We start from the raw sequence: 5,000 nt of genomic DNA on the forward strand, positions 1-5,000 counted from the left end.
TGAAGTTTGTGAACTTAGTTTAGTGTGCGTGCAAATCCTGTATTGCCAATCACTGGTGTGTTCCAGCTACTACAGCTGAAACAAGGCCAATGGAGGTACCTATCAGTGAGGCAGACTGGTCTCAAGGGCAGGGCCGGCTTTAGCGCTGGTGGTGCCGTGTGCAACAGTGTTTGTTGGTGCCCCCCTATGACCACCTCCGCCACAGAGTCCCTCAATTCCACCCTTTAACAGTGCCCCTCAAGTCTCCATAACCACTCTCTCTCTCAGATGCATTTAATTTGATTTACAGCGCCACTCAATCCAGTGTAGGGTTTCAGAGCACTTTACATCACACAGACTACACAGAGACCATCAATTATGTATGTGTAAATCACTGTATAGGAAATGTTACATAAGACAAAGGACTTAAAGGTGTAGAAGTTACATGCCAACCATACTAGTGGGCAGTATAGTTTAATAGTGTTTGGTCTGGACAAACACAAACTCAGAATTTCAAACGTAATACCATGGTTGGGAGTTCTCTTTAATAATCAGAATTGATTTCTATCCATATGAACACTTTTTGCAACATTAGGATAATCAAAGACTGGGGGAAAAAAGATAATGCTCTAATTCAGTGGTTCCCAAACTTTTGACTCCTAAGGACCCCACTGAGTCACCACTGGAACTCGGGGACCCCCAAGCAATTTGTATGATTTAAATTTCAAACGTTAAAACAGTAATTCGAAAAAAATAAACACGTGTGCACACAAAACAAATACTCGAAATACTAAGGATTTTAGGCGCATATTTACAAACCCCTACCACCATGGAAACATCACTTTTTGTAACGTTCGCGTGTCGATAGGGGCTTCGCCTTATTTACAAGGCAGCGGTAAGCCACTTAATATGGCTTAACGCTGCCTTGTAAATAAGGCCCCCTTTCGCGCAATGCTTAGCGTGAAAGGGGTGGGTAGTGGGCTTTGCAGTGGGCGTTCCACGGCAAAACCCATTGATTTTGATGCTGCCCCCTATTCACATGGGCAGCGTAAATAGGAGGCAGCGCCAAAATTAACACCAGGGAAAACCAGGTCTTAACTTGGCGAAACGAGGAGGAATGCTTTATTTCTCCTCATTTTTGCTTTTTCCATGTGTGCTGCCTTGTGCAGCACACATGGAAAAAGCAAAACGCCTTGGATTGTTTATGTTCAGGAAGATGACCCTTCCTGCACATAAACAATCATTAAAAAAATGGCACTTTGTAACTTCCATGTGTGCTGCATTAAGCAGCACACACACAAGTGACAAAACCCAATTTCAAGATTGTTTATGTGCAGGAAGGTGGGACCTTCCTTTACATAAACAATCTTCCCCTGCACGCAGACACCCTTGCACTGTGTTGCAAGGATGCCTGCGTTGGCGCTACACTGCTAAGTGTAGCACCAGCACAGGGCAAAATGTAGGGCTGCACCATATTCTTGTAAATATGGTGCAGCCCTGCGTTTCTGAAGTGGCGGCGCGTGTCGTTAAGCCACAGAGGCTAACGACACGCTCCACCACTTCTTTTGTAAATATCCCCCTTAGTATTTTATAGTGAAAGAATTTGCAAAAAACAAAATTTTAATGGGAAGGTTGGTGTTGCATCTCTGTGACTACCTTTTAAATGGTTGGCTTTATTTCGCAGTACGAGGCTCCTACTCCTGCCAGGGCCAGACTGGAAACCCAAAGCAGCCCTGGCAAATGTTTTCAGACCAGTCCCCATACGGTGCACACAAAGTGCATTGAGTGTGCCTGACCACTACAAAGGGGGCTTTGGGAGGCTCTCCCCCCAAAGAAATTTAGGAAACAATGGTGCAGTCTACAACACGTTTATCATTTTCATCACACACATATAGAGACAATTAATCATAAGTGTAAATCAGTGTATAGAAAATGTTACATAAGGCAAAGGGGACTACAGGGTGTAGGATTCACATGTCATTTATACTGGTAGGCATTTTTAAAGAGTGCATGGTCTCGAGAAGCACAAAAAACTCGAGATTCAGAACATAAGACAGTGGTTAGCATTGACTTTAACAATAAAAATGTATTTCCACCCTAATAAACCTTTTTAGCAGCATCGAGATAATGAAAGACAGGGAAAAAACATAAGTTACTAACTTGTACCATGCAGTTTGCAAGCAGCTCTTTGATGACAGTTTATAGGTCACTGTGCTAGATTACGGTTGTCACTTATGTACTGCACAGTGACAAAATAATCTTTTTGACAAAAGCAGTAACCCACTCGCCTATGCACATAAAATACTGTTATTTAAAATGCACAGTACACGTTCTTTGCAATAGGCAAATTAACCCTCTGTGCTACATTAGATAACTCAAAGCTGCCACAGGACAAAACTCTCATCTCTCTCCAGCAGGTTCATTAATCACTGGTGTTATCTTGGCACTTTTATTGTTGCTGGAAAACTGCTAATTATACAAGTGCAGTGCTTTTTAAACTGCTGCCCGCGGACCCCCTGGGAAAGTGTCAGGGACCCCTGGGGGTCCCCGGACCACAGTTTGGGAAACACTGGTATAGAATAAAGTCAGAAAAAGACAACATTTGCAGCAAAAGTATCTTTCGTTTTTGGATCCATTTCACAGTGAAACAAATAAACGAAAGGAGGAAAGAGGGGGTGAGAAGTAGGTCTGCCCAGCCACCACCTCGCTCCCTGCTACAAGTGACACACAACAAACAAAAGTCACTGCTCTGCTGAACCGGCCGGGGCCTAGGCCCTCCTTGCCCCTTCCTTAGGCCCCGGCCCTTTTGCTTTTGATTCTGGCCCCAGCCCAGTTACGACGCCCCCCGGCCGCAGAAAGCGCCACCACTGCCACCAGTCACCCATAAATCAGACCTGGCCACGGCCAGGAACAAATTGCGCTCACCTGCAGACTGGGGGAATTAAATCACGGGGTGCCTCGACCTCGCCTCAGAGTCACGTCACGTCACCCGACCATGATGATGCTGTAGACGTGCGCAGCGTGACAGGTCAGGTGGTGTGGGGGTTTAATAAAATTATAATGATAAGGGCGGAGGGCGGCCGCTGCTCATACTAGCCTAGTAGCCTGCCTCTGCACGCTTCGGAGCACCGCAGCAGAGAATCCTTGTCCTGCTGCTCACACCAGGCCTCAGTCAGACAGGCTTAATGTAAGCACTGCGTTCTGTTGTTAGGGCCGATTTGGACCGACCATGACTCCCTCGGTCCAAATCGGCCCCAACAACAGAACCGGCCCCCTGTCACAAAACCGGCCCCCACCCCATCCAGCCTACCGGGGGATTGCCCGGTGCCCGGAATCACCAGTCCGGGCCTGTGTAACACCCTCCGCTAGAAGCGAAGGGCCACCCCGAAGCCTTCCCAACTGACCCGGAGCCGGTTGCGGCGCACTGCCGCGCAGGAAATGCGCCCTGCGGGGGCTGGGTAGGGCCCGGGCGCCGGTCCCGCAGAGGGGATCCGGAACTCCCGGGCCACCGACCTTCCCGCCGTGTTGAATCCTCCGGGCGGACTGCACGGACCCCACCCGTTTACCTCTCGACGGTTTCACGCCCTCTTGAACTCTCTCTTCGAAGTTCTTTTCAACTTTCCCTTACGGTACTTGTTGGCTATTGGTCTCGTGCCCGTATTTAGCCTTAGATGGAGTTTCCCACCCGCTTTGGGCTGCATTCCCAAGCAACCCGACTCCGAGAAGACCCGATCCCGGCGCGCCGGGGGCCGCTACCGGCCTAACACCGTCCGCGGGGTGAGCCTCGATCAGAAGGACTTGGGGCCCCCTGAGCGACGCCGGGGAGTCGGTCTTCTGTATGCCACATTTCCCGCGCCCGCCGCCGGGCGGGGATTCGGCGCTGGGCTCTTCCCTCTTCACTCGCCGTTACTGGGGGAATCCTGGTTAGTTTCTTTACCTCCGCTTAGTAATATGCTTAAATTCAGCGGGTCGCCACGTCTGATCTGAGGTCGCAGTCGGAAAGAAAACGCCGGAGCGTTCGGGGGGAGCCGGGGAAGGCCAGGCAAACCCTGCCGAAGCAGGGGGGGCCTGGCGTACCCGGCAGCACGCGCCATCTTTCCCCAGATCGTGTCTGGAGGGGTTTCGCCCTCGCCGGGAAGCCGGCCGCGGAGGAGGGCGCCCGAGGTGCGTGCGCACGGGCAGCCGGTGGGACACCACGGACAGCCACGCGCGGCACGCAGCCAGGTGCCCCGGGGCGGACCGGTCGCCAGGCCCCCTTCTCGGGGAGCCAGGCACGCCAGCGGCGTACCTCCGCGGCAGGACCCGGCCAGGGACCCTGCCAACGGGCGATCGGGGGGGGTCTGACCTTGTGGGGGGACGAAGGGGAAGCGGAGCTCACCCTGCGACGGCCCCAGCCGCGTCCCGGGGAAGCCCCGGGGCGATTGACGATCGAGCGACCCTCAGACAGGCGTAGCCCCGGGAGGAACCCGGGGCCGCAAGGTGCGTTCGAAGTGTCGATGATCAATGTGTCCTGCAATTTACACAAATTCTCGCAGCTAGCTGCGTTCTTCATCGACGCGCGAGCCGAGTGATCCACCGCCAAGAGTCACAGGCAACTTTTCAAAAACGTTCGCCCACCTGCGGGCGCAGGAGAGGCGGGAGGAAGGCGACGCCGTCCGTCCGTCGCACGTGCGGCGAGACGGCACGGGCGCCCCGTTCAAGGCTTCCCCTCTGGGAGTCAGACAGCACCGTCGTGGGGGGGAAAAACATTGCCAGGCGCTCGGCCCGGGAGCGCACCCCCACCCACCCGGGGGCAAGGGAGCGGGCTTCCAGAGCGACGGGAGCAGGCAGCCCCGCAGCCGCCGGTCCCTCCCGGGGTAACCCGGCAGAGACCACGTGAGTCTTCAAACCCCTCAGCCCGGCCACACGGGACCGGGTCGGACCGGGTACCTGGCAACGAGGGAGGGTCGCTCCACATGCACATCAGCCGTCCGTTGCAGGATCGGCCCCGAGCCGTGGCAGCAGAGGCTGGCAATCGGCCC

General features: G+C 53.5%; 1 non-coding gene and 1 pseudogene across 1 annotated transcript; both read right to left on the reverse strand.

Moving 5' to 3' along the window:
• The window catches only part of LOC146830079 (28S ribosomal RNA), a 9,407-nt pseudogene extending 5,436 nt beyond the window's left edge, over positions 1–3,971 (reverse strand).
• A 441-nt stretch (positions 3,972–4,412) lies between these two features.
• On the reverse strand, positions 4,413–4,566 carry LOC146830080 (5.8S ribosomal RNA). Its single transcript, XR_014961705.1, has one exon. It is a non-coding gene; the product is annotated as a 5.8S ribosomal RNA (ribosomal RNA).
• Between the last annotated feature and the right edge of the window lie 434 nt (positions 4,567–5,000).

Source organism: Triturus cristatus, chromosome 5_1, assembly GCF_964204655.1.
Source record: "Triturus cristatus chromosome 5_1, aTriCri1.1, whole genome shotgun sequence".
Classification (NCBI taxonomy): Eukaryota; Metazoa; Chordata; class Amphibia; order Caudata; family Salamandridae; genus Triturus; species Triturus cristatus.